This window comes from Gymnoscopelus braueri, assembly GCF_963280865.1.
Source record: "Gymnoscopelus braueri genome assembly, chromosome: 20".
In the NCBI taxonomy this organism is placed as follows: Eukaryota; Metazoa; Chordata; class Actinopteri; order Myctophiformes; family Myctophidae; genus Gymnoscopelus; species Gymnoscopelus braueri.
Window position 1 is genome coordinate 4,979,695 of NC_137622.1, and position 26,638 is coordinate 5,006,332.

The following is a 26,638-nucleotide window of genomic DNA, read 5'->3' on the forward strand; positions in this document are numbered from 1 at the left end:
AGGTTGTTGCCGCAATCTTATGCGGGTCACAGCAGGTCTGTGTGGAACTCACAGTAAAGATGAATAAAAAGCCAGATCATTAGTACTCAATAGCTGTTGTCCCTGCAGCCTATATGCCCAGCCTAATCTCACTGCAGATGCGGGAATCTGGTGAACATAGTTTATTTGTTCCTAGCTTGCAAATGATCTGATTCCTGTTCTGTGCATGGGAAATGCCTCTCTGTTAGGGGTTGGCACTGACAGCATCACACTTGTTTTTTCGTGCTCACAACTTTGGCGTCACACATTTTCCATTCCATAACCCATTAAGACCTGTGCCTTTTTGATTTGAGCTAAAAAGCATTGTTTTACACTTTGGCTATTCAAAAATAGCAGATATACGAGCTCATAGCTCATCTGCTGTTTTTGAGAAATCGTGAAAATGTGTGCAAATCTTTGAATATATATGTTTTTAAAGCGAACATTTGTAACTCAAATCTTTGCCTGTGGGGGTCCCTGGAAGAAAATAATTTGATATGGGGGGTCCGTGGCCAAATACAAATAATTTTTTGTGGGTCCTTGACATGAAAAGTTTGAGAACCACTGACATAGTAACATACGTTTAAAAAAAAAAACAGATTTGGAGGACATTTTGTAGAATCGGCCTCAGGTCTTATATGGGTTAAAGTCATAGGGCCTCATTCACTAACCTGGTCGTAAATAATGTGTATATCCTGGTCGTAAAATGTGTGTACAGTACTTTGGGATAAGTCAATTCTGACGTGCGACTCATGACAGGGGGTGCAGAGACGTGATTATTTTTCCCGGATCACTGGTGTATCTCATTTGTGTCCCGTGTAGATCATTTGCATAGTTCCACGCCCCATTTAACACCATAAAAGGCAACCGGAAATGACCCACGTGGAAAAATACAGCATATACATGCAAGATTACAATCGGTTGTTTTGCAACACATTGATTGTCTCTTTCGATTGTGATGGATCAACTGCACGTTAATAAAGTAAGTTAAAATTATTACAAAGTTTAACCAAACCACCAAATAATAGGCTAATAACGTTATTATTGAAACACACAGGGTAGGTCTGTGTGTCGCCCAGACAAGAAACTTTCCATCGGCGACATTCCCTTCTCCCGTGGCAGCAATTGAAAAAAAAGAGCGTCTGGCGCAACACAGCGAATAAAAAAGTTAAACAGGGAGCAGACGGAAACGGAAATCTTGGATTGACGTTATTTCCGTATCCGGGTGAGTTACAGTGAAGTTAGTCACTGCGAGTGAGAAGGGACAGTGAGATATGTTATATGTTTATTACGTCCGTGGCAGAATTGGTAATTGGAAAAAATTGTTAATTACGTTCTTGGCAGTGAATGAGTTAAGGTGGGAAGTTGCGTAAATGCGCATACATACAAAATAAGAGCGGAAACGAGCCTAGTGAATGAGGCCCATTGTGTGCAACATTCATTTTGAGTAGTGTTTTTGGCGACACCTGTGTGGTCGCGTCTGTCTAAGGTCTGTTATAACAGCAATTCCCAGTATAAAAATGTATTCACAAAACACTCGTGCCTTGAGCATTGCAGTTATTTGTTACAGTCACAACTGTTACTCACAACACGCTGCAAGCTTGTTTATTGGCTATTTTTCTGCACGTAACTGAGTTGTTCGACACAATATGAATATGCCGTTATTCCGGTACTCTTGGCTGATAAAGTTGATCCTCCTGCCCATTTCTGACGGAACCATAAAAAATAAATAAAATATAAAACATCCCACCTCTTAACTCTTGTCCACTTTCTTACCCTGGCATCATCATCACCCCTTATCTGTTCTTTCAGGACAGCAGTGATAGTTTATTTTTATTTCTTTATAATGTCGATATGAGACAAACTCTTGAAGCTGAGGAGAACGGGGTAAGATGACCCACCCACATCTAGAAAACTAAATACAGGGGTTAGGTCAACTGTGTGTTGTCATGTGACCTTAAATACAGTAAACATCCATCCTATCTGTGAAGTTGGGAAGCACATGGGAAAAGGGTGAAGCATTATTTTGCTGGTAAAAGTAACATTTCTACCTGTCATGTATAATGTATAATGTAATAATATGCAAATGTATCCAGGTCAAATATATATGTGTGTGTGTGTCTGTGTGTGTCTGTGTGTCTGTGTGTGTGTGTGTGTGTGTGTGTGTGTGTGTGTGTGTGTGTGTGTGTGTGTGTGTGTGTGTTAATACTATAGGTTTGGCCCTCACACCTATGTCACACTGCCGATCTGACCAATATGTCTGAGTCAAAGTGTTGGGGGATTTGTCAGAGTACTCATTGTACCCGTCTGTCTTGGTCCCTTTGGTGCTGCCCATATATGGAGATGTCTGTTTGTCTGTCTACCTGTGTCCCTTTTATGCCATATGGCGATACAGTATAATGTGACTGTCAATCCTTGTCCCTTTTATGCTCATATATGGAGATCCCCGATGTCATCAGTTATGCCCATATACTGGAATGCCCATGACCACTGTTTTAAACAACATCTGGAAGGAAGCCCAAAATAAGCAACTACTGTACACTTTAGAAACAAGCCTCCCAAACCGAAAGGAACTGGTTGGAATAACGTGTTCCTTCCACATGCTACTGCCCTGGTCTCTGCGGTGGTGGGCAGGAGCGTTCATCCTGCGCCACCTGAACACACAGTGCAACACAGCTCTTGAGCCAGATTCAAATCTAGGATATTGTAGAATTTCTAAGCCATCAGGTTGTCATGCCACCAGTCTGCAAGCTCACAACGCAGTTTTAATGTTTTGAACGCTCAGGAACTTCACCCTGGGCACCGCATTTTCACACCTGCCAAACAGGTGACGAGTTGGGGCAGACCTGACCCCGTGGCACCTGTTTGAACACAAAGGACCACAACGGAAACAAGTCCCCAGGACGTTTTGGTGTTCTTTTTAGCCTACAGTAAATGTTTGACATTTTTGAAGTGTTTGTGGCATGGAGGATGACTGATATAGGCAGTCACACCTGGAGTTCAGTTATATTTTGACTCAGGCCAGGTGTGACTGCTTAAATCAGCCATTCTCCAGCCCACAGTATTCAATCAATCAGTTGCTTGTTGAAAAGGGCTCAAGTCTGCTTCTGACGATGCAACATGTTTTAATACAAGTGGTGCATTTATACAGCACCTTTATCCAAAGCATTTTACAATGTGCATTGCATTCACATACACATTATAGTAGTAAATGTAGCGTCACAAGATCTACACACACACAAAAATATCGATATCACACACACACACACATCGCACGCTTTCGTGGTACATTGCGCGTGCAAACGACCGCCGTGTACAAAACATCACGCGGGGTCTCCTCCACCCCCTCGCCGTATACAGGGGATCCTTTCAGTTGTGACCCCGCCATGACACGGCGTCACAGCTAATCAAATACAATAACTCCCATCTCGAAACCCGGTGCGCGGAGGGGGCGCGCGCGGGGGGGCCGCCCCGCGATAATGACATATTTTGTTGTGACAGGCCCCGGTGGAGTCGACGCATCGGCGGGGAAAAAAAAGAAGCCCACTGTTACACAGTCATTTACCGGAGTGACACCGGTGTGGGCCTCGCTTCCCCGCAAGCACCTCGTCTCCATGACGACGGCAGGCGGCCGGGGCGCCCCCGGTCGGCGGGCGGGGTCGGCGGGGCCAGGGCGGCAAGGCCGGTCAGGTGTGAAATTACCTCGGTGCCTGGCGCCACGCCGAGCGTGAAGAGTTTAACAAAAGCAAGGTGTTTTAACCCTTTCAGTCCGGGGAACGCATCTCGTGTCATTTTGAGATTTCTTTGGTCTATTCAAAAATAGCAGATCCACAAGCTCATAGTGCGGCACTCTCTGTGCCGCACTATAAGTTTGTAGATCTGCTATTTTTGAAAAAAAATAGTGAAAATGTGCGGAAATATTTGAATAATATTTTTAAGTGAACATTTGAAACTGGGGGATTCTACAAATGTCTTTTTTTTATGTATTTGGCCGTAGACCCCCATCTCAAAATATTTTGTACAGAACCCCCAGAAGTTGTAACAGAGTTTAAAATGTTCGCTTAAAAAATATATATATTCAAAGAATTGCACACATTTTCTACGATTTTTCCCAAAAAATAGCAGATCTACAAGCTCATAGCTACTGTATGAGCTTGTAGATCTGCTATTTTTTGAATAGCCCAAAGAAATCTAAAATGACACGAGATGCGTTCCCCGGATTGAATGGGTTAAAGCGGGCCCTCCTCGCCCTCTCTCTCTCTCTCTCTCTCTGCTGTCATACTAATGTGCTCGGCTCCCCAACTCTTCTCTCTCTGCAAAATACCAGAGACAAGTTAAAGTGGGAGATAGGGCGCCGGCATGCTCTTGTTAAATGGGAGACATGTCATAGTCTCTGTGCAGAGATAGGTTACATGGTGACATTTGTGCGTGTGTGATACTCGCCTGGCGTTGCTTCCTCTCTACGGGGTATTCGTTTTTTGTCGGATGGTAATCAAGCTCAGGATTGCTGATAGTTGATGGTCCGTCACACTACTGCTATTTGCACAATATCGTCTCTGTCGGGTGGAAAGCTCATATGTCCAGAACTGTTACTTTTCAGCATTCAAAAATAGCTAAAGTTGGCAGATCCACAAGCTTGTAGATCTGCTACTTTTTGATGCTTTCGTGTGACGCTGTAGTGTGATCAAGTAGGAGCGTTAATTTACGAGAAAACACAAAAAGTTTAAACTTGGAGATAAGAGGTTTCTGCCCGACAACAACGATACAGTATGTCATTTTTTTGTTGCTATTTAGGTCACCCTTCTGCTGCATGTGGTTGTCTATCAATTTTGAATCACACACACACACACACACACACACACCTTACCCTTTCGTCCCTGAAATAATTATTCATTTGATTGTGTCATTGAGCTCATCAATGTCATTCAGTGAGACAAAGGTAACAAGGTCATTTTAAAGCCATGTGACTGTGTGTCTGTCATCAAAAAGAGGATGTGTTGAGTTGAGTAAATCTATCTGCAATACTTTACCGTTTGCAGGAGTTGGACTGAGGCATTTCCAATTATAAATACTTTTAATTCTACTCCACTACAGTACATCTCAGAGGTCAATATTGTAAGTTTTACCCCACGACAATTATTTGAAAACTTCCCTTTCTAGATTTTGATTATTATTACAAAATATACTTGATTATTATTACAAAACATACATTACTTCAGCCCCATATACTGTATACTTTGTCTTTTTTGAAAATAGCCGATCTACAAGCTGATCTACGTCTGTATAACCAGATCTACGAGCTTGTAGATCTACTATTTTCAAAAGATATTTTTTTAATGCTTTTTAGACATTTGAAAACATGTGAAACAGGATATTCTCCATAATCAGTGTGGTACTTTAAGTATATTTTGATGCCAATACGTTTTGTACTTGTGCTATTTGTGTTACTTGCGTGTGACACATGCTGTATGACAAAGTAGGGCATGAATTTACAACAAAAATTGGCGGTTTCTGCAACGATAGACTGATATAATACACACACTTTCTCAATGGTATTTTCGAGCTTGTAGATCTGCTGATGCTTTTTGTGTGACGCTCTAGTATGATCAAGTAGGACGTTAATTTACGGGGGGGAAAAACACACCAAAAGTTAGAACAAGGAGATAAGAGGTTTCTGCCCGACAAAAGCGACGTTCTACATGGCTGGTATTGATACTTTTACTTGAGTATTCCACCACTGGAGGCATCAGGGCCACGCTACAGCAGCAGTCCAGAGCGGAGCAGCATCGCACTGGAGATGGCACACTAACCCTTTAAGAGCGGGAACGCTATCTGTCATTTCAGATTTTAACCAATTCAACCGTTACCTTATACTTTGAGCCATTCAAAAATAGCAGATCTACAAGCTCAGAGCCCAGCACCTAGTGCCGTGCTATGAGCTTATAAACGCAATTCGTTTTTAAATCATGAAAAGTCGTGCAAATCTTTGAAAATATATATTTTTTAAAGCGAACATTTGTAACTCAAATCAGTGTTTTGGAAAAAAAAACTTACGTTGCTACAATCGGTGGGCCCCCAAAATGATATGTATTTGGCCGCGGACCCCCATCTCAAAATATGTTGTTCCAGGGACCCCCAGAAGCAAAGATTTGAGTTAAACATGTTCGCTTTAAAAATATAAATATATATTCAAAGATTTGCACATCCCGATTAAAAAAAAATAGCAGATCTACAAGCTAATAGGCACTCGATGCCGCACTATGAGCTTGTATATCTGCTATTTTTGAATAGCCAAAGTATAAAATAATGGTTTAAGTGGCTACACAGATGCGTTCCCGGTTTTAATGGGCTAATCCACTGTGACAACTGTCACATTGCAACAGACAGGAGTGGGCAGAAAGCATGAGGAACTACATGTACTCTCACAGCTCAGAGAAGGTCAACGTCTCACACTCACTCACTCTCTCTCTCACACACACACACACACGAAGACACCTAACGGACAGCTTGGATGTTAATCTATTTTCTCTGTTCCGATTCGAGCCGGTCCAATTCAAATTGCACGCGCGCGCACGCACGCACGCACACACGCACACACGCACGCACACACACACACACACACACACACACAGTGAAAGTTTGTTTGCCAGCATTGTTTGGGAAATGACTACACTGTGTGTGTGTGTGTGTGTGTGTGAAAAAACAAAACAAAAAAGAGAATGAGAGAGATTACAAGAGTTTGCTTTTGTCACATTTAATCGTTTTTCTTGTCTCCTGATGAATGTCTAGACGGCAATAAATCTACAGTTGTTCCCACAGCTCAGCGGGGGGCTCCGGCGCTCACCAGCATCACTTCCCTTTAATATGCCCCGACAACGGTGCGCTTGTCAGGTTCCTTTCACGCAACGATGATAAATAAGACTCTTTCGGCGCTTCGTACTTTTGCCTCTGACCTTCAGCAGCTATCAATAAACTCAACGCGGATTCTTTTTTTTGTTGTACTCCACCAAAATGCTTTGATGTCACAATACTGCAGTGTAGCTCGCTTGCTCGCTCGCCTACTCATGCTGCCTGTTAAAAAAAACTCTCCTCTGACGGTGGATTTTTGTGGAGTTTCGGGCAGGGTTTTGATTTTGTTGCTGTCGGGCAGAAACCTCCAGGGGTGGATCACCTCACGGGCCTGCCGGGCCCCAGGCCTATAGGGGCCCAAGAGCTCAGGGGGGCCCCTAGTCACAGCCTTTGCATGAATTTTCACTGTTATTCAGTGGTGGATGAAGTACTTGTTTCTTTCACTTAAGTAAAAGTATCAATACTGCAATGTAGTCACAACGCGTCAGAATGTGACGCGTTTTGATCTTGGGGGGGAGCCTCATATCTCCAAATGTAATCTTTCTAAAAAAAAAATCTTTGTAAACTAATGGCCTACCTTGTCATACAGCGGTGTCATGCAATAGTAGCAAAACATTGCCGATCTACAAGCTCACTACGCACCACATTGTGATGCGCTGTGATCGTGTGGATCTGCCGGAGACGAGGCGTTCGGCTCACGCTCGGCGGTGGACTGTACACGCGTTGAGATGTGTTAAGGCCTAGAGCTGTGATTTTCAACCTGTGGGCCGGGGCCTGTTGGTGGCCCGTGAGGATAGTGCATGTGGGTCCCCAAATATTTAACATTAAAGGGACTACACCATGAATTTTAACTTTTTCTTATTTTGTGTGTGTTTTTGGTCTCCCCTACCTCTCTTCTATCCCCCAAAATACCCCAGTTTGAACACTCAGGCTTTCACAGCAAATCTGGGGTTTTCTGTAAATTGGTCTCAAAACAGGCCAAACTGATTTGCACCCTGACGTGACGTGACGCCACGTCACGTCACGTCACGTCAGGGTACAATACCTCCCGTTTTTCAGTTCCAACCAAAAAAACAACAAAACATTTTTTTTTTAACTAATTTCTTTTCTTTTTTCTTTTTTTTACTTTTTCCACACAGAACCAGGAGATAACATGCATACAAACTGGCTCAATAGCGCCCCGTGCCAAACAGGACAATGTGGTATTGCAGGTGAAAGTGCTTTATAAGCCAGAGAGAAGTTAGTTGGAATGAGTATATCTGAGGCTTGATTTAGGCTCAAACCTTTAGGCTCAAAAACGTTTGAGGGACATAAACAATTATGATATTAAATATTATTATTATTTTTTTAAATTCATGGTGTAGATCCTTTAACTCTTTGACTGCGGACGACGCGATAACGCGTCAAGTGCTACTTTGTCCAGTTGGCCGTCGACGCGCTCGACGCGCTGGACGCGCGTTCATTGTTTAATCTCTGATTGCGCTATGCTGCTTAATATTCAATGTTATTCTCGAGTTCCACTTACTTCACGGACATCTGCATCCGGTTTCATGACCTGGATTCCGTTTCCGGTTTTTGATTCTTTTCCCCAGTCATTTTCGTCCAAAATAGGTAAATAAACGGTCTTTCACACGGTATGACGGACAAACGGACAGTTTCTCTTCTATAATCTATGGTCTGGGTGACGATCAGTCATCGCCGTCGTATATCACAACGTAATTTTCGCCGATCAAAACAATGGGGGGGACGTCACATCCGTTTTCATGTTTTTCCTTGTCTAATCTATGAAGAAGGGTGAGAGAGACCCAACGACATGATCAAAGCTGTCATGTGCTGCGCTCTAGTGGCGGATTTGTGCTGGGTCTTTACATTATGTGTCCTTAAATTATTTTCATGAGAAAAATTCAAAATATAAAAATAAAAAAACACGAAAATTGCTGGCACTGGGGGAGTACTTTATGAAAATACTCTGGCAGTCAAAGAGTTAATATATAATAACAATGAAGAAAAAAAAACATTAACAAAGGGGTATATTGTTTCTTTAAAACATTCATTTTTCTTCCTTTGGGATACCAATAAATAGGGACGATTATTATATATATTTTTCTTTTATCATTATTTTGTACCCATTTTTCTCCCCAATTTCTCCCACGGAGGACGTAGAGCCTTCGTCCTACTCCTCCCGCCCAACACTCCCTGCTTACAGGTGTTTTGTGTGACATAGAATGGCGAGGTACGACATTCATTTACGGAGATAAGACGAGTGTGGAAATATAGTGGCCCTCTCCATCATCATCCAACGTTGCATCACCCCTGGTCCAAATGACGGGGAGGAGCCCGGGCTCGCCGCCACGCATGCAGACTCCAAAAAAGAAAAAAAAGAGATTGAAAAAGTTTCCGTATGTCTGCGTGTCCTTGCCGCTGCCCTCTGTGAACCAGATAATCAAGCCCGTTGCAAACGCGCCGAAACCCGCCCAGCGGCGTTCGGCGGGCGGCACGGGGGCCCCTGCGGGAACGCAGACAGGAGGCAGTTGTTACTGTAGCGTGAATATTCATACTTCACAAATTTTGCATGAAAAAGGCATTACGGAGGGGAGAACAGATTGCACCAACCGAAACCCATCTAGAAGATAAAGGGGGCGAAAGGAAAGGCTGTATACGGGCGCTTGTTGTTTGCCACCCGCTTCATAAATATTCATTTGACTTTTATGGGGGGGGGGGGGGGGGGTAATCATGTTTGGAGTTTTGGAGTAATTGCAAATGAGTTAAGAGCAAATGTAAATTAATTCAGTGTTTTCCTTTTCGAATGATCCGCCAGATTTGACCGGAGTTTTTTTTTCTTTCAGAAGAGTTGAAGCCTTCCCAGAAGGCAGCCTCACTGGCTCCCAAGGTCACCATTTACTAGTATTGGCCTGCAGGTGAACTTGCAGCAAATGCTGGCATTGGAAACACGGTTGTTCTCAAACATGTTCATGTCAAGGACCCCTAAATTCATAAACGCACACACTTGCACGCACACATGCACGCATCGATAGAATCTCTTTTGGGGGTGAACTATGCCTTTAAACCCGAGCATCCTTGTGGGGAAAGCTTTCGCAGAAAACAGCAGATCGACAAGCTCACAGCGCGGTGAGCTTGTCGATCTAATATTTTCTGCCTTCCCCACAATAACATAAAGAAGAAAAGACACTAGTATAGAGACCAGAGGGACTCCGGTCAACCACAGGGTTTACACTTGTAAGTGGTTATGCAGTTCTCATACAACAAATAGCTAAAACTTGCCAATCTATACAAGCTCCATGACCTTGTACTACAGACAAGGCCTGGTGGGGAATCACTGAGACAGAGGTTCCTCCAGACAGAGACGTATCTGCTTCTTTATTTGGATTTTCAGTTGAAGACATAAATCATGTCAAAATCCAAATATATCAGAGTGAAAAAAAGAATACAATGCAAGATCATGATCACAGTTTGTCTATAGCCTACGCTAGACGCAAGCAGGCTACCATAGAGTTATGGATTTGGGTCACAGCGTCTTTTCTATATAAAGTGACTGAACAGAACAATTATTTCATTAAATGTCTGACAATTTGTATTCCTCGCACACACACATCTTATGGGCATGCCCTAAGCTGCCAAAAATCAAAGCAATTGTTTTGCAATTATACCCACGTGGAGAAATGGCATGTTGGTATTAGGGCATTTCACACACACACACACACACACACACACACACACACACACACACACACACACACACACACACACACACACACACACACACACACACACACACACACACACACACACACACACACACACACACACACACACTCTCTCTCTCTCTCTCTCTCTCTCTCCTGGCCCTCACAAAGCATCACCCTGGGCATTCAATATTTAAACAGTGAAATCTAGTCAGTCAGTGAAGCGAGCTGGACGCTGCTGAAAGAAACCCTCCACGTCAAGCGCTCAAGACACTCCGGCCCGCAAAATGCGGACCCCATGCATGGTTTGGTAAATATATATATATATATATATATATATATATATATATATATATATATATATATATATATATATATATTTATCTGGCCACAAAGCAACCAAAACACAGAGTGTAAAACGGTGACCGTTGACGGCACGACTATGAATAATGTCGAGACCGGCAGCCAGCAGCATGCTGCCATGTTGTCAGCCAACTCCCTCCCCGCACTGTCGGGGAAATCCCAGTGGGGATGCCATTTTGTATTATATGTATTAACCACACTGACCCCTATTTTGGACACGTCATTATAGATGAAAATCCTCAAGAAATAGCCATATTGTGTGTGCTTCATTTATACAGGTCGCATGGTGGTGTTGCGCAGAAAAAATAGCCGATCTACAGGCTCACAACACTTCATTATGAGTTATAGATAGGCTAGTTTCGTAGTATGACAGTGTCAAGCTTAAGTGGTTAACTTAGAATGTTGTTCAAAAGCCATTTTTGGTTGGATAACCTCGAGCATTTGGCAAATGTCTAAGTTATTATACGACATTATAGTAGGGGGTACTAAGCACAAAAAATGGCCAAATCGTTACGCGGCGGATAAAAGCATGAAATTTGATACAGATGTCCCTTGGGTCATCCTAAAACATCCTAGAAGGGGTGCCCAAAAATCTTAAACAGGAAGTGACTTATGGACAAAATTCAAAATGGCCACCTAAACTGTTGACCGTTGACTCAAAAGACACCAAAAGCATAAAATTTGGCACATATGTCCCTTGGGTCATCCTAAGACATCCTAGAAGGGGTGCCCAAAGGAATCTGAAACAGGAAATGAGTTATTGACTAAATTGAAAATGGCCGCCTAGTGTTGTCGATTGACTCAAAAGACAACTAAAGAATCTCATAAAAGCATACAATTTGGCACACATGTCTTTTTGGTCATCCTAAGACATCCTAGAAGGGGTGCCCAAAGAAATCTTAAGCAGGAAATGACTTATTGACAAAATTGAAAATGGCCGCCTACAGTGTTATCTATTGACTCAAAAGACAACTAAAGAATCTCATAAAAGCATACAATTTGGCATACATGTCCCTTGGGTCATCCCAAGACATCCCAGAAAGGGTGCCCAAAAAAATCTTAAACAGGAAGTGAGTCATTGACAAAATTGAAAATGACTGCCTACAGTGTTGTCGATTGACTCAAAAGACAACTAAAGAATCTCATAATGGCATACATGTCCCTTGGGTCATCCTAAGACATCCTAGAAGGGGTGCCTGAAATTATCTGAAACAGGAAGTGAGTTATTGACTACATTGAAAATGGCTGTGTACAGTCTTGACAGATGATGCAAAAGACACTCATAAAAAATAATCTCATAAAAGCATGAAATTTGGTACAAATGTCCCTTGGGTGATCTGAATGCATCCTAAGGGGTGCCAAAAAAAGTTTGAATAGTCTCTCAATGGAAAACACTCCTCCCACACGGGCTGCACTGCTACAATATTCAAATCGAGCAGCCAATCTAGCATTTGGTCCAGAAGCCTGAAAGCTATGCAATCTCTACCATCTCCTGACAAATAAATTAAAGTCGCTGATTCGTGGACACCTTTATGGACACTCTTGCCAGAGGCTGCTTAAGTTTGTAGAGAACTCAAGTGTGGCTGCAAAGCTGAGCCCTTCTGTTCGAGAAAGTGTAGATGCCGGGATGCTGGGTTACCTTGCAGAGCATTATGCCAATGTGCTGGTAATTGCGAAATGGCACACATGAATACATGTAGTTACTAAACACTAATCACAAAAAAACAGTAATGATCAAGAAGAAAATACATGAGAAGATAGAGTGTAAAACAAGCAAGAAGATGTAGAGTGCAAAATAAATAAGATGCAGAGAGTAAAATAAGAATATGCAGAGTAAGATAAGATGCAGAGTAAAATAAATGAGAATATGCAGAGGGTTAGATAAATAAAGAAGATTCAAAGAGTACAATAAAAAAATTATGCAGAAAGTAAAATAAATAAGTGATGTAGAAATGAAAACAGAAGGTAGACTACAAAATACGGCAAGTTATGCACTGCATAACCTGTCGTATTGAGTCTGCATAATATGCAGACTGCCATGGTCAACTGTTTAAAAAGCCATTTAGAATTTCTTCAACGTGGTCCCTTCCTAAAAAGTTTAATAAACAAGCAAACAAATAAATAACCCCTTCTAGGATATATTAAGAAGCACTCAATGTACGTACCAAATTATACACTTTTATGACGTCCCCTTTCTTTTGTGTCAACTGCTTTTAGGCGGTCACTTCCTGTTTAAAACCTTTTTGGGCACCCCTTGTAGAATGCGTTCAGATCACCCAAGGGACATTTGTACCACATTTCATGCTTTTATGAGATTCTGTAGGTATCTTGCATCATCTTTCAACACTGTAGGCGGCCATTTTCAATTTAGTCAATAACTCACTTCCTGTTTCAGATTATTTTTGGCACCCCTTCTAGGATGTGTTAGGATGACCCAAGGGACATATGTGCCAAATTGTATACTTTTTGGAGATTCTATAGGCTTTTTGAGTCAATCGCCAACACTGTAGGCGGCCATTTTCAATTTAGTCAATAACTCACTTCCTGTTGAAGACTTTTTTGGGCACCCCTTCTAGGATGTCTTAGGATGACCCAAGGGACATGTGTGACACATTTTATACTTTTTGGAGATTCTTTAGTTGTCTTTTGAGTCAACGGTCAACAGTTTAGGTGGCCATTTTGGATTTTGTCCATAACTCACTTCCTGTTTAAGATTCTTTTGGGCACCCCTTCTAGGATGTTTTAGGATGACCCAAGGGACATCTGTATCAAATGTCATGCTTTTATCCGCCGCGTAACGATTTTTCACTTACTGTAGTACCCCCTACTATTATAGGATTAGGCAAAGACCACTAGAATCTTGCTTTTGGAGCCAGAGGGTGCCTGTGCACACACACTCATTTGTATTACTATTCTTGTGAGGACTTCAACATTGTAGGATGGCATTGAAAATAGCCGGATAATAGCCGATCCACAATAAGCTCTAGTAGATCCGATATTTCCCGGGATGTGACATCGCTTGCGCAACAAAGTATAGCATAGGGAAAGCTCTAACCCTAACATGCACATCTAATCCTAACCTGAAATCATAATTGCAAGCCCAAGTCTACAAATAATATTTAACATTTACTTTGGGCTATTCAAAAATAGCAGATATACAAGCTCGCTACGAGCTTGTAGATCTGCTATTTTTGAAAAGTCTTGAACATTTGGTGCAAATCTTTGAATATATATATTTTGGGGATTTATTTTTTAACTCAAACGCTTCTGGAGGTCCCTGGAACAAAGCATTTTACAAATGTTCGCTTTAAAAATATATATATTAAAAGATTTGCACACATTTTCACGATTTTTCAAAAATAGCAGATCTACATGCTCGTAGCGCGGCACTCGTCGATCTGCTATTTTTGAATAGCCAAAGATATCTAAAATGGCACAAATACTTTTAGGTTAATACATCCACTTCTCTTGGAAGACCAGGACAAAATGTATTGTGTCCATGTCTCAAATTCTTGTATACTTGTGGGGACATTTGGCCCTCACAAGTATACAACAGTACACACACACACACACACACGGATAGGATGAGGTGTCTGTGTTTTGCTAAGCTAGACAGGGGCTGATACAACATACAGGAGTGGCCATTATCTCCGCCATACGGACGCAGTGTGTGTACGTTTCCAGGAAGCTGACATGCTGTCACCGTACAGCAACAGTCTGACACTGACTGACAGCTGAGTGGATCAGCACGGGGGTGTGTGTGTGTGTGTGTGCGTGTGTGTGCGTGTGTGTGTGTGTGTGTGTGTGACTATACTTGTGAAGACCAAACACCATCGTTTTTTATTTTATTCATGGTTTGAAAAGATTTAGGGAGAATAGGCTTACAATTCTGAAAATATTCAGGTTAGGGTCAGGCCATTTAGAGGTTACAGCGGGAGGGATTGGAGTTACGGCTGATTCATACGTAGTTGTGCACCTGGAAAAGCCGATCTACAAGCTCACAACACATCGCAGTCCGAAGCGTTGTGAGCTTGTAGATTGTTTGTGTTTTTTTTTAGCCGGTGCGCGATCCGACGCAATATTTTGAATTGATGTTGCACTACTGTTTTATATTCTTACTGTACAATTAAACATAAACTATTATTTTGTATTTATTCCAAGATCAGTGGTTTTCAATCCGGCATGCAACTGTTATTCTTTTTAGAAAATGCGAAAGAAATTGCATTTGATAAAATTGCCATCCTGCCTGAAGATGCCTGAATAAGGTCACACGACCGAAAACGAAATACAAATGCACGTGTGTGTGTGTGCGAGCGTGCGTGCCTGAGTGTGTGTTTGTGTGCGTGAGAGAGAAAGAGAGAAAGAGACAGTCCTTGGTGCCCTCTATTCATCACTACTTCTCATCTGGTCTGCGCTGTCATTGTGTCGTCTCTTGTCCATACAGTGCTTTCATTCATATCAGTTCACTCAGGATACTGGCTGCCATCACTGTGTTTGGACAGTATGTGCTGGAGGACTGTGTTGACTGACTGTGGAACTTAATACAACAACTACATGTATTTCACATTACCGTTGGGATGTATACAATCACTGCACAGGTTTAGCTGTTGAAGGCCGCTGATGTTCATGCTCACTGGTGAACATACACATATATATAGTAGCAAAAGATTAAACATTGTTATAGGGAAAACTAATCACAAAATTGGTCCAAAGGAACACATTCCACGGTCCTGCCTCCGTTTTTCCTAATGTATAAGCTTTGGCTGTTCTGTCCAGTTAGAGAGAGAGAGAGAGAGACTATACAGAACTATCATATTTTATGCATACAGTACATTCTATAAATAGTCTACTACTGATGTATTTTGAGAATTATACTCCTTGCATACGGTATATACATAGCTCATAAGAGGCATACGATTTGTGAATGGTCACGTGTGTGACTGGTAGTATAACACTGTGTCCGTTAATATCATCATGCGCTTGTTTTTACGCAGCTTAGAACTACTAAGACGTGTTCAACCTCCTAGACCTGCATGACCCCCCCCCCCCCCCCACATGCTGTCTGCAGCATCACATTCATGCCTAAATTCAGATTCCTACACTTGAAAAAGATCCATTTGAAAGTAGAGACATTAGAGGCTCAGATATGGACTACCACGGTAAAAACAGCTCATAGGAAAACGCCCACATAGAAGTGTCGCCACCAAGACAATCATAAGCACAACACAACACAACACAAGAGACACACTGTAGACGTACAGCAGTCTTCTATTCCACATGAACGAATGATGGCCGTCACGTCAAAGCCCAAAACCTCCAGTTTGAACTTAGAAGGAAAAGGCATACTCACACATAGGCTAATTGAATGAAGTGACCAAGAGACAAATTCTATAGTGTTCCCGGTCACAACTCACTACTTTCAACAACAGCCACAACACGACAGATTCACAACAGCCGTCAATTCCAGAGCCAGGAAAACAGTCACTGAAAATGTTTCATTGCCAGCCGGTCATTGGGTCCCAAAATGACAGCAATAGAGCAACAGTCTGAATCACTTTAGTATATAGAGCATCCAGCACAATATGACAGCAATAGTGCAACAGCTTGAATCACATTCGTACCCAGCTTACAACACAAGCAGCAGCTGCAGCAAGGAGAGCAAATAAGAAGAAAAGTGTCCTACTTTGAGCCGTCTTCCACTTGACTTCATCAGCGGTGTAATCGATGGCCAAGCCCTCGAGCGGCGCCTCCAGTCATCTTCATCCTCCATACACCTGGCTACCTCGCCAGTACTTTCCTCCCCTGCTAGGAGCTCTCTGTGTCAATGGCGATGATCGACCAGCCTCATCGTCCTGGCTGCCATCTTCTCAATCACCCACAGCCCCTCCATGTGGATGCTTGTTGGAAACATGCTTAGTGTTGCACGTAGCATGCTGGGGGGAATCCAGGGACTTACGGGGCAGGCTTCGGGGTCCAGCATTCACTGCTGTATAGGAGAATGGATCCTACAGGGCTGAGTAGAAGCTGAGGGGTGGGCGAGGTTGGACTTCCACCATCCGTCCAGAGCCTCACTGGCAGCACACCGGACCCCACTGGTTCCACTCGCGGGGTGGTGGGCCGACTTGGCGGCGAAGATATCCCCACGTCGCTTCTTCTAAGCCGTGGTTAGCCCGACCACCATGGGTGCTCACTGCTCGCTGTCAGGCCCTTCCTTGCCTAGGAGGGCCGGGCTGCTTATCTTCTCCTTCAGTCTTCGTAGGAGACCCCCATGCGGACCTAGTCTTAGAGGAGACCCCTTGGATGTTATACCATGTCTACATGGCACAACATGGTCCGGGGTAGGTTGGGAGGGACACCATAAGCCTTGAGTATCTGAAAGAAAGAAAGATAGACATTAATATATACACGACAACATACAACACAATGTGACAGCAATAGAGCAACAGCTTGGGTCACATTACATTGTATAGCTGGGCTAAACTAATTGTAAATTGAAAGAGAAGTGACCAAGAGCCACATGCACATAGCATCTACTGTACCCTGTCACAACTCACTACCTTCAACGGCAGAATCAACACAACATACACAGCCTAGTATGTATACTGTATCCTGTCACAACATACAGCCTAGTATACGTATTACATATACTGTCTCCTGTCACAACATACACAGCCTAGTATACGTGTACTGTATCCTGTCACACCATACACACCATAGTATATGTATACTGTATCCTGTCACACCATACACAGCCTAGTATACGTGTACTGTATCCTGTCACAACATACACAGCCTAGTATATGTATACTGTATCCTGTCACAACATACACAGCCTAGTATATGTATACTGTATCCTGTCAAAACATACACAGCCTAGTACTAGGCTGTGTATGTTGTAACAGGATACAGTATACATATATATGTCACAACACACACAGCCTAGTATACGTATACTGTATCCTGTCTCAACGTACACAGTATTAAAGAGCCAGGTACAGTCACATGAACATGATTCATTGCTGTCCAGTCAATGGTAAAGTTAGTTTTATATAGGATAGTTGACATAGTGTAAATCTAGATGTGCTAATCAGGTTTTTAACACTTGCTCCAATATCACTTTGAATTAAACCATCATTGGTTAACTATGATGGTTTAATTTACTGAAACATAAATAATATAGCAGTGGTTCTTGAACATTTTCATGCCAAAAACCCCAAATTAATGTGTATTTGGTCGCGGACCCCTACCTGAAAATATTTTGCCCCAGGGGATTGTGTTGTTAAAATGCTTTAAACATATTCACATTTTTTTCAAGATTTTTTTTGTTAATAGCAGATCTGAGCTTGTTATGCTAAATTTCAAATAGCCAATAGGGGTGATGCTATATTAACACATTTTGATGGGGACCCCCTGGAACACCCTCAAGGACGCCTGGGAATCCCCCGACCACATGTTGAGAACCACTGATCTATAGGACCCATGCACACAGCACCTTCAAGCACATAATGGTCTGGTTTAAAATAATACATATCTGGCCTTTTACATTTGATTTTCTTTCTCTCTTTTCTAACACAGCCTACCTGTACAGATTGAAACACAACTGAAACACATGCACGCGCGCGCACGCACGCACACACACACACACACACACACACACACACACACACACACACACACACACACACACACACACACACACACACACACAGCACTTTCAATTACGTCAGACTTCGGTGCTCTATTCATGAATTCCTTAATGTTATAGCTGTAGGTAGCTAAGCTAACTCACCTGGATAATAAAACATCCAGCAGCAGTTTGTCATGAAGATAATTAACTTCTCTTTCCACTGTCACACATCTTTTGGCAGCTTTCAACTCCCTGGTAACACTGACAACTCTACTCAACTTCCACGTGCAGTAACATTACATTATTATGAGTTGTTTATTTTACTCCCAAACATAATGGAGCTCCAGCTTGTATCAAACACTCTGCGTCTGTCAGACGCAGGTGTGAGTGTGAGCGAGGGGGGAGGGGCGCGCAATAATTGTAGGATTTAAAGAGCCCACCAGTGTTGCCAGATTTTGTGAGAGAAATAAGCAACTGGGTCTATGAAACCAAGCCCATAGGCCACATAGGCCACATGAGCGCTTGAAACATATATGCATTGGCTATTTGAAAATAGGCAACCTACAAGCTCTCGCTCTTGTGAGCTTGTAGATCTGTAATTTTCAAAGAAAAATTGAAAGAAAATTGTGGACTAATTTCAAATCCACACACATCTTGTATGGGGGTCTCTGGCACAAACTATTTTCAGAAGGGGGGGTCTGCGGACACATGAATACACATGAATTTGGGGGGGTCCGACAGGAGAATGTTTGAGAACCACTGGTTTAAACAACATTAGGAAACAAGCCCAAATAAGCAACTACACTTTAGAAACAAGCCCCAACCATACTCAAGCTTTGGATCCATATGGACATTCCTACACTGGATGGAGGAGGTAATGAGCGTGTTACCTCTGGAGAAACTGACTTATATCCTCCGTAATAACATGGAAGGGTTCATAAGGGTAAGGCAGCCAGTCTTAGATGCAGTGGACCCCTCTGGACTGAGCTTCAATGTACCTTATTGAACAGTATTATGTAAAAAAGGAAAAAAGACACTGGAATATGCAATCATGTGAAACCGGTGGTGTACATGTGTTTGTCTATTTAATTTTACTTTATTTAAATGTTCTTGTTGTCTAACTTAATGTGTGTGTATTGTGGTGCCTGCTATTTTCTTTGTGTTGTTTGTTATGATTAAGGTAGTCAAGCTGCCAAAACAAATGGGTGGTTCTACACAAATTGTACGCTACAACAAATGTGAACTGTCAGAACCTCAATAAAAAAATATTGAAGAAACAAGCCCCCAAAAAATGCAACCTGCAACTACCAATATTTACAAACAACTTTACAGAAAAACAAGCCCAAAGTCGCTTATAATAAGCGCACACATGGCAACACTGGAGCCCACCCCTCCCTGCTTGTAGGGATTGTCTGACAATAACCTGCATTCACATTGTCTACCCTCTAGGGACTGTCTGACCGTATCACCTTTTTCTGCATTTTTCCCTCTTTTTTTTGTGTTATTTTTGAAGAAATGGATGTTGCCCCCGGATGTGCCAGGTATTCATCCGCCACTGCCAGCGGGTTTACCTTATTTTGACCAGATTTTGACGATCCACAGATTATTTTTCAGGCAGAGAGAGAGTTATGACACACTTTGATCTCGCTGCAAAGTGTGCTGCTATGGGCTATCATTCATAGGTTGGCGAAGAGCGCCCTCTAGCGTAATCACAAAAAAACACCAGACGACATAATATTACGTCATTGGCAGTAAAGGGTTGGATTTGAGATGACGTAATATTACGTCCATGGCAGTCAATGTGTTAAGCAAGCACACTTTTGAGTAATAAATAACCAAGAGGCAAGACTTTTGTTTAAACTTTAAAACAAAGTTTGTTCAATTACAGCGAACTGAATTCAGTCAAAGTAGAACTAATACAAAATAAGCCATAAAAATAAGCCATCACTCTGTATAAGTTAGATAGCTGTGAGCTTTGTTTCACCACCAGAATGTACTGTGTTATATAATAAAAAAAATTAAATGAAAAATACATACATAAAAAAATAAAAATAATACTAGGGTTTAACATTAATATATGAGAGGCAAAACACATAATCAAATCAATTGGTTTTTAAAGGAGCAAACTTCCAGAAGGCCACCAGGCAGTCAATTGCTGTCTCCTCCTCCTCCTCCTCCTCCTCCTCCTCCACCTTCTCCTCCTCCTCCTCCTCTGCCTGTCTGTCTGCATCTCATATCTGCTGGCCGAGGGGGACAGACAGCTCGGCCCAGGGGTTATGTGCTGTCTGGCGGTGTCCCTCCCCCGTCCGTCCTGTGGACACACAGACTGCACACCACCCCTTGTGTGTGTGTGTGTGTGTGTATGGGTGTGTGTGTGTGTGTGTGTGTGTGTGCGTGCGTGCGTGCGTGCGTGCGTGCGTGCGTGCGTGCGTGCGTGCGTGCGTGCGTGCGTGCGTGCGTGCGTGCGTGCGTGCGTGCGTGCGTGCGTGCGTGTGTATAAGGGCTGTCACGATTATGACATTTTACTTGACAATGAATTGACGCTCACATAATTGCGATTAATTATTTAATTGTCGTTGGAACATTGGAACATTATGAATAAAAAGTACACTTCTGTTTTGCTTTTATGCTTCGTAAACAAAAGGTGCAAGGGGCAGATATGACAAATAAATTACATCATTTAATAACTTTACACTTAACAAAAGAAACATGAATAGTGGAAATAGCCGATCTACAAGCTCATGACGCGTTTTGAGCTATGTCCACTATATTTTTTCAACATGGAAACGATAACGATGACAATTATGCAAAAAGGATATTGCGATATCTAAAATAATTGTGATTAGGCTATCATGTAATCATTGTGGCAGGCGTAACACGCACACTTAAACACACACACACACGCACGTTGCCCTACCCTCACTAGCCCTAAACATGGCCATTGGCTACTTCATCATCGACCACAGCGAGCCACATTTGGCCAGGTTTGGCCGTGACCTCCACCCCCCTCCACAGTATTAGCCAAAATATGGCCCACCCTCCCTCCCTCCCTGGCACTTGAATGGAGCTCTGGGCTGGGTGGGAACATGTCCTCTTGGCACCCAATGGCTGTGTGTATCAGCAAACCCATGCATGAGACACATGTCTGTCTGTCTGTCTGTCTGTCTGTCTGTCTGTCTGTCTGTCTGTCTGTCTGTCTGTCTGTCTGTCTGTCTGTCTGTCTGTCTGTCTGTCTGTCTGTCTGTCTGTCAAATACCGATAATGTATCGGACATAATGTATGTCCAAGGCCGTTACTTTTCAGGAAATGGAAAAAAAGAATTGTTCCAATGGATCCAATAATAGTTATTATTCGGTCACAAGCTCTTGTTAATGCTTTCAATTGGTTCAACATACACAACCCAGAGACACGCTTAAACCCATTTAGACCTGAGGCCGATTCTAAAAACGCCTTCTAAATCCTGACCTAAGTTTTCTGAAAAACTTCTAATATTTATTCAAAAATTACATCAAATGTATGTTGCTACATACTGTACATAGCAACAGGAACCCCAAAAGGGGTTCCCGCCCAAAATGGGTTAAGCACTTTCACTTTCAAAATGCTTCAAATATAGCAAAAATAGCCAATCTACAAGCTCACAACGCATCGCATCGTGTGAGCTTGTAGCTTCCATTTTCTCTACCGTTGCGTGGCACTCTTGCACGACAAAGTAGGACAGTCATTTATGAAATGGAGATGCAAGGTTTCTGCCGAACAGCGACGGAGTGTTATTATGTTAAACGGCTGGGAGTTAAATACATGAAGAAAAATAAATGAGAGAAAGAACAAAAACAAACGAAACGTGGAATGCAGGATTATGACGAAGGTTTGTTCCGTACAGCAAAGTTTCCAAGAGCAGCATTATGAACTTCATAAAACTGTGCATTCTTCAAAGGAATTAATTAGGTACACCAGCTCCCAAATTAAAAATACTGTACAAAGCACATTAACAAAGGACCAGAGATGATAACTACTACCTGCTAATCAACGTAAAAAATAAAATAAAATATTAATAATAGTAGATAATACCAAAACACTTGCATGAAAATGGCCAGCTGGCTGTTATATTATTAATTTATTCCGTTAGACAGACAATTAAAATAAGCACATTAACAAAGGATGAGAGATGATAAATATTACCTGCTAATCAACATGAAAAAACTATAATAAAACAAAAATGCTAGAGAATACCAAAATGCTAGAATTAAAACTGCAGCTGTCTGTTCATATAAAAAATACATAATATATTAATGTCTTGTCAGACAATTAAAAGATTTGAGCTTACAGACCATGTTTATTAAATGGCAAAACAGCAGGATTCAGCCTATTAGCGATTCAAAGACTTCAAAAGAGCAGGTGTGCACAGTAACTAAGTACTTTTACTTGAGTACTGTACTTAAAGGTCCACTTCACCCATTTTCAACTTAATCTTCATAATTATAATTGGCTCTCACTAATGCTCATTTTGATATGGTACCACTTTTTGTCTTCTCACTCTTTGTCTTGTAGGAGGGCTGTGGGCAGTTCAGAAACCCGCCTACCAGTGACATCATCGGTTGACAGGTTTGGTCATTTCAGGAAAAAAGGTCTTCATCAGGCATTTGCATTTGCCTTCTTCTCCTTGATTCTTGCCTTGATGTCCAGCACCTGCAGCCTAAACACAGGTATAAGACGGGTCACAGACAAAGTCAGAGAGAGAAGGTTGAGGGAGGGCAGGGCACTGCGTCAGGCACCCGGATCGTCTGTCTGTCTGAAATTTCTTTATTAGGAGCAACCCCTTGAGATGAAACATCTCGTTTTCGAGGGGGTCCTCAAATCGTGTATCGCATTGGATTCTCCATTGATGATGTCACTGGTAGGCGGGCTTCTGAACTGTCCACAGCCCTCCTCTGAGACACAGACCAAGTAGAAACAAATTGCACCATATTATAATGAGCATTAGTGAGGACCAATTATATGAAGATAGGTTGAAAATGGGTGAAGTGCTCCTTTAACTTTGAGAGTCTACCACATTTGGTTCCATTTGTACACTCTCAGAGTTAAATTAACACTGAGGATTTTACAGTGTAGATTGGGGTAACAGTAGCCTACAGCTAGTTCAGTGATTCTCAAACTTTTTAAATTATTTTAGTTTCAAGGACCCCCAGTTTGATGTCCATTGCTCTTGGACCCCAATCTACACTGTAAAATCGTCAGTGTTAATTTAACTCTGAGAGTGTACAAATGGAACCAATTGGACCCGCAAGGGTCCATTAGGTTCCATTTGACACACCCTCAGAGTTATAGACCTATAAGGGTCCATTTGGACCTTATAATACTGTGTGCAGTTGCTGTTTCATTTATAGACAATACAGCACAATGGCGTCTGAAATTATCGCTGTCAATTATGCCATGCTAGCATCATGGCATAATTGACAACCTAATGCGTCCAAACTGACATGGTTATTGCAGCCTGCGATGCAACGCCATGCCATGCATTTTTAATTGGTACGACAGAATTCTCGCCATGTGTTGCTAACGACAGCTATCCAGATGTTTTGTTGTTGACATAATCTCTCACGAATTGACCATGCAGGAGCATTGCACTATAGGCAGGATGCACACGTTGTAGTCAGGATAACGTGCACGTCTCTGTTTCTGATCGTTTTTGAAGAGCAGATGTGCAAACGTGCACAGACAGAGTTACGCACAACGGTGTCACAGTGTATGCGAGTAGTAACATTATGTCCGTAAAAAAAACATGGTAGCGCTTCGCCGATGTTGCTACTTATGTCAGTGGTGGAAGAAGTACTCACATTTGTTTTTACTTAAGTACACATACTCTGTTACAGGTTAAAGTCTAGTATTACAAATTTACTTGAGTAAAAGTACAAAAGTATTGTCATATAATAAATACTGATTATGCAGAATGTACCATATCACAAGTTTTCAAATATAAAAATCTTTTGAAATAACAGATCTACAAGTTCACTATGTGTCACAAAGTGACATGTTGTGAGCTTGCAGATCAGATATTTTCAAATAGCCAATGTAGGCTATATATTGGGCTGAAGTGGTTAATGTATGCTTTGTAATAATAATCAAAATCTACAAAGTAACTAGGAACTAAAGTTTTCAAATAATGGTTGTGTAAAAGTACATTATTTGCCAGATGTAGATGGAGAAGTTGAATTATAAAAAATTGGAAACACTCAAGTAAAGTAAAGATACCTCAAATACTTAACTAAATGTACTTAGTTACTTTCCACCACTGCTTATACTGTAGTCTGATCTGCCAAAGTCCCACTTAAACAGCGGCAGACAGTAACAAAGTGCATTTACTTAAGAACTTTTTAACTATGCCTAAGCTCACAATGCATTTTGGGATTTAGATGTCTATTTTATATATTTCTGGAAAATGTAAACATTTTAATTAAAACATTTTAAAAAACACAAATGTGCTTTGTACTTCTGAATACTTAAGACAAAAAAAAGCATACACAAGTATTTTTTTAAAACAAGTTCTTCAGTACTCTAACTCAAGTACAAATTTGACAGAGCATTTTTCACTTGTAGTTGAGTAATATTTGGCCAGGAGTATCTATACTTTCACTCAAGTACTGGGGTTGAGTACTTTGTCCACCATTGCACTTACCAGCTTGCACCCTGGCATCCCAATTTTGGGCATGCTATTCCCCACAAGTGATATAGCGTTGTTTATTCACAACCATTGCTCATTTTGTACAAATGGATTGGTTTCCGAATGGAATTGGTTTCCAAATGGAACCAAATGCACCCTTACAAATCCATTTGGGCTCCATTTGTACAATTTCAGAGTTGCAGACCCGTCAGGGTCCACTTGGACATCTGGTGGTCCCCGGACAAGACGTTGAGATTCCAACGTATTTTCTTTATGTTTTTTGTGCTTTTTACCCCTTTTTCTCCCCAATTTTGTCGTTATGCCAATTCTCCCCACACACATCTTTTAGTGTGTTGTCACTACTGTTGTATCCTACTGACTCACCTGCCTGTAAGGAGCCCCCACCGGGAGGACGTAGAGCCTTTGTCCTTCTCCTCCCGCCCAACACTCCCAGCTGATAGCTGCCACCCCAGCCCATAGGAATACCTGCAGTGGCAAATATCACAATCCCCGCCCGACATCTACACGGGCCAATTGGGATGGACGCTTACGAGTATAGGACGGGGGCTCCACGTCCTCCCGGTGAGGGCTCCTCACTGGCAGGTGAGTCATTAGGATACAACAGTAGTGACAACACACAGAAATGTGTGTGGGGAGGAAATAATTGGCATAAGGACTAAATTGGGGAGGAAAAAGGGGTAAAAAGCTAAAACCTTAGGGAAAATATGTTTGAAAGAGAATTAGGTAAATCTCCCAGGTAGGTTACGTTCAATACATTTCAACAATGTTCAAGGAGCCCAGTTTGGTTACATAAATCCACCCCAAAGTCCCATGAAAACCCTTGCAGTTAAATGTGATGTTGTGCAGCACTTTTTACAGAGCATTTGGACATTCTCTGAGGAGCTGTAATGATTCACTGCAATTTTGTCGGAAGAAAACACAAATACTTCAATAAAAATGTAACTCGTATTTCTCTCCTTCGTTCTTAGAACCAATAATGTCAGTTCCAAGGCCCAAGGGCATGCACACAGCTTGCCTCGTAATGATTTATTTATTTAATTTGTTGATTTGATGAGGACAGCCCAGGCAGGCCCAGTAGTGCCAGCATGAAGTGCTGAGGGGGGCAGTTAAAAAAGAATGGTGAGGGGGGCAAATATATGTTTATACAGTAAAACACTGGTTCTCAGCGTCGGGTCAGGGGTTAACCAGCGGTCCACATGTACCCTAATGAGGTCTGTAACTCGGTGTGTGCAAATGGGTCCACTTGGTTCCATTTTGAGTTAAATTGACACCTGATTTTACAGTGTAGATTAGGGTGAGAGATTAAATAATATTATAAAATGAGGGGCCGTGGCCTAATGCAAAATGTATTTATACTCTGTGGTTACAGCCTATCTTGTCATCGTTCGGCTTTTGCGT

General features: G+C 42.0%; 1 protein-coding gene across 1 annotated transcript in view; it reads left to right on the forward strand.

Annotated features, from left to right (window-relative positions):
• The window catches only part of pcdh18b (protocadherin 18b), a 413,724-nt gene extending 390,120 nt beyond the window's left edge, over window positions 1-23,604 (forward strand). The window contains exon 8 of the transcript XR_013932205.1: window positions 23,567-23,604. The gene's annotated coding sequence lies outside the window, so the exon portion shown is untranslated. The remainder of the gene's footprint in view (window positions 1-23,566) is intronic.
• Window positions 23,605-26,638: the final 3,034 nt, after the last annotated feature.